This window comes from Octodon degus, unplaced genomic scaffold, assembly GCF_000260255.1.
Source record: "Octodon degus isolate 3935 unplaced genomic scaffold, OctDeg1.0 scaffold00004, whole genome shotgun sequence".
Taxonomy (NCBI): Eukaryota; Metazoa; Chordata; class Mammalia; order Rodentia; family Octodontidae; genus Octodon; species Octodon degus.
This window is the reverse complement of record NW_004524580.1, coordinates 10274492-10282364: the sequence shown is the minus strand read 5'-3', so window position 1 is coordinate 10282364 and position 7873 is coordinate 10274492. Positions and strand designations below refer to the sequence as shown.

At 42.7% G+C, this 7873-nt stretch overlaps 1 pseudogene; it reads right to left on the bottom strand.

The window, feature by feature from the left end:
• Nucleotides 1-31: 31 nt before the first annotated feature.
• Nucleotides 32-6880, bottom strand: LOC101564236 (annotated as a pseudogene).
• Nucleotides 6881-7873: the final 993 nt, after the last annotated feature.

Here is a 7873-nt window from a genome sequence, read left to right as displayed (position 1 = left end):
TTTCAGATTTTGAGTTTTATGGTGATGCCACTCAAGCCTTGACAGCGAACTTGCGCAGAGGGTACAGCCCTCCTTCCGCTGCTGCTTCTTGGTCGTCAGCTTCTCCTCATGTTTATTGAGCTGGCGGCGCAGGCTCGCATCTTCTTGGGCCGCAGGTCCAGGGGCTTGTACTTCTTGCCCTTGTAGTATTTCCTGAGGTTTTCTTTCTGGGTCTGGTTGATAACAGTGAGAACACGGGCGACGGATTTGCGAACAATTCGGATCTTGGAGAGCTTGGATGCCGCGTCTTCCATCACTTTAGCGACGCGCAGCTGTGACAGCTCCACCTTCAGGTCTTCTAGCTGTTTCAACAACTCTCCTTTTTTCTTGCCGCGGAGATCCCGAGCCTTAATCTTGGGTTGATCTTTCAGACAACATGAATGTGTACATTGTTAAACAGGTGTTAAGTATCTTGCAGTCTGTGGGACTCTTCTAGATATTCAAAGTCTTCTGTGAAATGACAAATGAGAAAAACATAGCAGAGTCAGGATGTTCCAAGCACATGTGTGTATAATCTTGAGCAAATCCTTTGGAAAAGAAAAGCTGCATCTAGATTTTCAAGATGCTTCGACTGGGGGTCTGGAAAGTATTAGCAGACAGAGGCATGAGCACGAGCAGTTGTGTGTGGGGTTCTGCCGGCTACTGGCAGAGCTCACTCTTGCTGGTGATCTAAGGGAGGTCAGCGCCCCAGCTGCACTTGGGTGTTACCTTATTTGATCTTGTACTTGCAAATGTGACTCATCTAGACACAAAAATGATAAAATTTTGGTGCCGCTATCTTTGCGTCCATATACAGCTAACAAAACAAAAAAAAGCAAAAACAAAAACCAAGCAATGTACAACAGGAAGGACTGGAGTGAAAGACATGGGTTTGGATCAAGGATCAGCTGCTGACCAGCTGAGAAGCTGGGGCATATTGTTTTTTTTTGTTGTTTTGTTTTTCTTCTTCTTCTTCTTTTTTTTTTTTTTTGAGGAACTGGGGATTGAGCTTAGGCCCTTGCTCTTGCCAGGGAAGCACTTATTCTAGTGAACCACCTCCCCAGCCCCAAATACTTTTTTTTTTTTTTTTTGGCCCACCCGGGAACTGAACTCAAGTCCTTGCGCTTGCCAGGCAAATGCTTATTCTACTGAGCTATCTCCCCAGCCCCTGGGGCATATTACTTAAACTGAATATCCATTTCCTCAGATGTAAGATAAACCCCTGCCATGCCTTCTAACCTCTCAAATTTATTATAAGCAAGAATATGTTGGGGAAGAAATTTAGCATGTAACTTGTAAAGTACTGAGACAAGAGACAGCAGCATTATTAAGCATCAGCTTTACAAACTTCTTTGATGAACTGTCACCAGAGCTGAAACAAAGTCCCCAATTATCTAATGTTGTGTAACAGTTATCACAAAGCTTTACTGTGCTTGTGAAATCCGAGGATCAAGAATCCAAGGAGGAAGGGCTGGCCAAATAGCTTAGCAGATTAAAGCTCCTGCTTAAGCAGGCGCAGGGGCTGTGGGTTTGATCCCTGGGCCTGCCTTGTGTCCCCAACCCTGGGGAGCACTGAGACAGCTAGTGAGACTGGGCGTGGTGGTGCACACCTGTAATACCAGCACTCGGGAGGCCGTAAACAAGCAGATCACTACGAGTCTGCTCTAGTAGTGAGAACCTGAACACTATAAACCCTTCCCTAAAATATATTAAAAAAAAAAAAAAAAGAATCCAAGGAGGGCTCCATAGGCACTTCTTGCTTATGATTTCTGCTGGTTGCAACTGTATTTCTCCTAGAATTTCAGCCATCACAAGACTTGCTTGAAGCTCAAAGTTTCAGTGCCAGGGTTGTTGCAGGATTAGCAAGGTGGTGCGCTTCTGTTGGCCTGCAATCTGAGCTCCTCTCCACATGGCCACCGAACTGCTTGAGTGCCTCAGAGTGTGACAACTGGCGTCTTCCATTGCAGACTGTCCAAGAGAGAGTGGGGAATTTGCATTGCTGTTCATGACCTTACCTTGGGAGTACCACATCTTCCCTTCCACCTTGAGCCTTGTCACAAAGCAGCAGATGCTACACAGAGTGAATACTAGCGGAGAAAAAGTGGAAGTTTTCTACCACCATATTTAAGTATTTGTATTTTCCTATACCTAGACTCTCAAACCCTATGTGATAGAATTTCATAGGGAAAGGAAATTCTACTGTGAGATCTGCTCAAAGCAAGACTCGGATATGCTGCCTGAGCAAGAAACCTCAGGAGAGGACAACAAGAGGAGAAAGTACAAAGCCCAGAAAATGAAGATGAAGGAATACTAGATATAAACATTATACGTCTCTGTTTTGCTTTGTTTTTTTAAAGACTAATCCAGTTCCCAAAGAGCTCAAAAGTGGTCCATGTTCAAGCATCTTATAATCAAGTTGGAATTCTAATGCAAGAGGAAATGTTTGGGGATGAAACAATGAGTTTACGGTTAAGCAGAGCACGTGCAGCGCGTTGCTGACTGAGCAGCTACGGTGTGATTTGACTTTGTTTTCAGGCCCATTCTCCACCCGCCCTCCCTTCGGCTCCATGTTGCTGGTAACTGAACTTGCCAGCAGTAGTTTTCAGATTCTTGCTTACTTCCTCTGATTGCTTGCTACTTCTCTGAGGCATTGGCTTGGGATTGTGGTGTGAAAAAATGAAGAATCCGGGACATTTTCCTTCTTTCCACTACACATCAGGTAGCATTCCCAACTGTAACTGCATGACCTCCATATTTTGAACTCTTACCAGAAAACTGCCCGCTCTTGAGTCCTGGCTCCTGTTGGGCAGCCTCTAACAAGGCAGTGGCTCTTACAGGAGGGTCTTGCTCTTTGGTCCTGTTACTCCTACTTCCTCTTTTAGGCTTCCTGCAAGTGGTATTTCCTGGATGGCCTCACTACTTCCTATGCACAGTCTACTCTTCCAACACCTACTGTTTTCAGTTTTCATCGTGGGAATCAATCCCACATGCTAGGCCAGCACTCTAACACTGAGCTACATCCTGAGTCCCCAGCATGCATGATAAAAGCATCCCATGTGGGTTTGCTTTCCTGATTAATCTTCAGTGATGATTGGAAGGAACACATCAAAGATGGCTTCAAATTCTGTTCAAACCATGGCACCAAATGGCAACTTAATTAAAACGATGTGTAAGAACCACACCTCTAGCGTGGCATCTAGACTCATCTGTAAAGGTTACATTTAGCCAAAGAATGGGGCGACCCCTGCTGTCTCAGAGAAAATGTGCGCATGAGGTCCGCGGGCCCTCTGGGCGAGCAGAAAAGGGACCAGGGCAGAGGGACAGATGTAAAAAGTCTGAATGTGTCCAGACAAGTTGCTCTGTGGTCCCAGAGGGAGAAGAAAACATTTTAGCCTCAGGGATCAGGGTGGCAGACATAGTCGGGAGTTTTGACTAGATCCTTGACAGGTTACTAGAGTCTGAAAATTTAAAGATGGAAATAATGATCTTCCAGAACTCTAGAGGAGCCGGTACAAATATGCAGCAGTAAAAAGATGGGAGAAATTCACTTTATGTAATGAAATGTCTGATTTGACGGGAATACTGGAGGAAAAAGCTGGAATAGTAACTTGGGACTAAATAATTGATGGGCCCCAGTGATATTTTAAGAGTCACAATTTCGGCTTTTTACTTTCTCCTGGCTTATAACTAAAGTAAAGTAATGCTTCCGGTTTATGAGCTATAATCTAATAGCAGATACTTTATTTTGTTTATGGCTTGGTCTAAAGTGCCTAATAAGTTCCTTGGCATTGTGGGTGCTCAAAAAATAGTTGTGGAATGAATTAACGAGGCACGTCTTCCTATCACAGTTCACAGTAACAATAAAACTGTTCACTTACTCATACACAGAGAGGCCTTTTCCTAAGTGAAGGGCATTATTTATTCACAGAACAAAGCACAGTGTTAAGAAACCCACTCTAGGTACATTATCAAGATAACTGTCAACTCCTCTCAACGTAACTTTGAAGCACGTGCATCAGTGAGACCTCAGATGATTTAATGCAACTATTAATTAATTAATTAATTAATTTACTACAGCCTGGGCTTGGGCTCAACAGGACACAACACTTTCTTTACTCCTTGAAAAATGTTCCTACTAAAATATGGTCTTGGTGCAGGGGTTAATGGATCGTCAAACTGGACCATCTCTCCAAATGTACACAGCTGCTCTGAGTCAATAGGCTGAATTCCCACATGCCAGGCTGTGTGACAGAGCTCTGGCACCGGCGAAGATGCTATTCATTATGCTATTGTCTCACAACACACCCGAAAGACAAAGCCCTATAGATGCCTGGCCCTCTCTCTGGCTTATGAAAGACCAAGGGCCCAAAGGGCAGTGGTTGGAAGAAATCCACCTGTGGGTAGGGCCTTCTAATTGAAATCTCAAATACACGGAGCTCTAGAATGGTGCGTCGTGGAGCTATTCTTATTCCTCCCCACGGGCGTATCTTTGCTGTGACTGGGAAAGCTAGGAAGCTGCTCTGTGTCTGCTTGCAGCCTGCTGCAGGCGCCGCAGCAAGACGCTAACAAACTGTACCTTTGGGACAGCTGTCCTGACCGAGCTTCTGGCCATGGACCCTTGCTCCAGGCCCATCTATTCCAATTAGTGAGATTTAGTTTCATCTTCTGTAGTTTCTAACTTGATCTGTTTTCATGGCTAAAAATTCCAGAACAATGAATAAGAAGACTGATTTCTGTTCTTTATTTATAGAGAGAATGGCCACCTATCAAATAATAGTTCAAATAAGCAGTTTCTCTTGTTTGATAAGAGAAGCTTGCATCACAAGGAAGGCTGATCATGAGGTTGCCTTTGACTTTCTGGGGAGAGGGGAGAAAGCAGCTGTGAAGACCAAGCGACAGATTTGAATGGCAGATGCTTGTGACACTACTATTCGGGTTGTATGCTATAGCACTTGGAAAATTTTTTTTTAAATAAAAGAGGAAATGTCATAGATGGAAAATTATGGTGCTCTAGGTGTGAAATGGAGGAGGTAATTTTTACTTCTTGCTCTTCTTACAACCAAAGGATTTTATTTGCCAGTGACAATGTTTGGCTGTGTACCTTAAGGAGACGCTGAGGTGTCCGATTGTGCATGGGTAATTGGTGGACTGCAAGGAGTGTGAGGTTCTGGAAAACTAGGGACATAAGAATGTTAAAAAGGGCTGCCCAGACAGCTCAGTGGCTTAAGGCAGATGCAGGGACAGGGGTTTGAACCCCATTGTGCTGTGCAGGCCCCATCCCCTGTAATGCCAGCACTTGGAAGGCTGAAAACAGGGGGATCACTAGGAGTCTGATCTGTACAGTGAGATCCTGTAGATCCTGTACCAAATACATTTTTTAAAAATGATAAAAACCCAAATTATGACCAGGAGGCTTCTCTCCCCATTAGTGATTTACACATTCATATGTGATCCCCACCTCTATTTTTGCTAGATGCCTTTCCTTAAAATGTAGGGGATATATAGGGTATTGTAAATTATTGTTTGTTCAAAATAACAGCCATTTGAAAGGATGCAGGGTAGGATAGGCCTAGTAATCAATCTGGGCCTTTTCACCATATAGGCAAAACTGAGATATATAAAGAACTTTTGTTTTGTCAAACTTCAAAATCTTAAAATTCAAAGAAGTAAGCTGGGCATGGTGGCGGATACCTGTAATCTCAGCATTCTGGAGGCTGAAGCAGGGGAAGCTCTATGAGTTTGAGGCCAGCCTGGCCTCCAAAGTATGTTCAAGTCTAGCCTGAACTGCACAGTGAAACATTGTCCCAAAAAGACCAAAAAAACCCCCATACATTTATATCGATCCATCTATCTATTTATCCAGAAGTATTATGAATATGATTATCATATTACCTGATTATCTTATAGTCATTTGGTAGGGTATGTATGTAACTTTTTAAAGCACTTTTTTACTATTTATTTTGATAAGACAACTAACATGAGATAAAAATATTCAAAAAGTTCATAGCAATCTTAACAATGCTTCCAGTTGGAAATATGGTCAGAAATAAAATGCTGCTTAATTGTGACTTAAAATCTACTGCTGATTCTTTGTATATAGTCATCTTTTGTCCCCCCTGCCTCATTGTATTATCAATGTTGTTTGTGTTATTTTCTTTCTTTGGGATGACTTCATTTCTTAGGTTAAAAAAATATGCTTGCTCAGCATTTTTGAAAAAATTGAAGCAAAGCAGAAAGTTCAAGAAAGTCTAGGAACAAATGCCCCCCTCCAAGACAATTCCTACTACCTAGAAATAACTATTTCTAGTATTGAAGTGGACATTAGTCCCCATGTCTTCCTTTCTGTGCGGCAATATTGTAACTGTCCTACTAAAGTTTTGAAACTGTTTCATTGCTATTTTACTTTTTTTCTCATTAAAATGAATTTAAAAAAAGAAATATGAATTTATGATTTCTAAATTAATTACAGGTATCGAGCCTGGGGTCCTAGCAAGCAGACACTAAGATGGAATTGGAGGTGCAAGAATTTAATGAGGTACCAATACATTTGAATAGAAAGAGAAAAGGCACCATTAAATCAAACTGTGATGCAGGACCAGAAAAAGTCTTCTTCAATCCAGTGGTGAGCCCCATGACAGTAGTGCCCTTGGATGGTCTTGCATATGGTCTTCCTACTTTCTCTTGGGCATGGAATGCAGGCCATCTGGAAAGGGTATGGCCTTCTCCTGACCTGAGCAGGTAGCCTCAGTGCTGTCCTCCCAGGAGCTCACCACATTTCCTCCCAATGGTCTGCAAGTCCTTCCTGGAGGGGACTGAGCAGCTCATCTCTGTCACTGTCACTGGTGGTGGAGTCTATGTGCATCGTTATTCTAAGAAACATGAAAAAGAAGCTTATTCTTGACGTCATGTTATGAAGTACAGGAATTAAAACATCTACCAGAATTAGTTTATGCAGTACCCAGCAAAGTAACTTCAGACTGGCTCTCACCTCCTTCCTCCAATAGACAATCGCTTGGATAGCTTGATTGCTTTATGGATTCATTGCTACTGTCTGTTACGAGCCCACATGGAAGACTTTTAATCATTTCTAATTACTCTTTGTAAGTATGTTGTATAAAAGCATAAACTCAACATCAGAAAAAAAAATCAAGAACTCTTCTTGCCCATTTCCTACATTTATGTCTGACAACACTGTCTCACAGATAAAGCAACTCCTCCAAGTGTTCCTGGTGGCAGAACCAGAGCAAGGCTAGTTCCCTCATCCCTAATACAACTGCTGTATCATACATGATGAAATAGGAATTCAAAATCATCATTAAGAAATGATGCAAAGATACCCTCAGATCTTTTTGTTGTTGTTGCTGTATTTTGGGACAGGGTCTACAGGGTCTACAGGGATTCACTGCATAAATCAGACTCATAATGATTCTCCTGTTTTCAGCCTCCCAAGTGCTGAGATTACAAGAGTGTGCCACCATGCCCATTCTCAATCACCCTCTCAGCATGCCCCAGGGGTGGAACCAGCACCACACCTTTTGATTGAACCCCCAACCCCTGCCCCTGCCTAAGCAGGGGCTTTAATCCGTTGAGCTATTTGGCAGGCCCTTACTCTCAGATCTTAATCTCATAAAATTTACCCCTAAGTATCTGATGTTGTACAAATACTACACACATGGTGTGAATTCACAGGGAGGAGATCAAGGGTCTCAATAGAAAGCTTTTGTAAGATGTAACTCCTCAAACACATAAAAACTGAAGCCACATAAGAAAACCAAAATGGTAAAGCATCATCCTTTGAGTGGCAATGACGAGAGAGAGAGAGAGAGAGAGAGAGAGAGAGAGAGAGAGAGAGAGA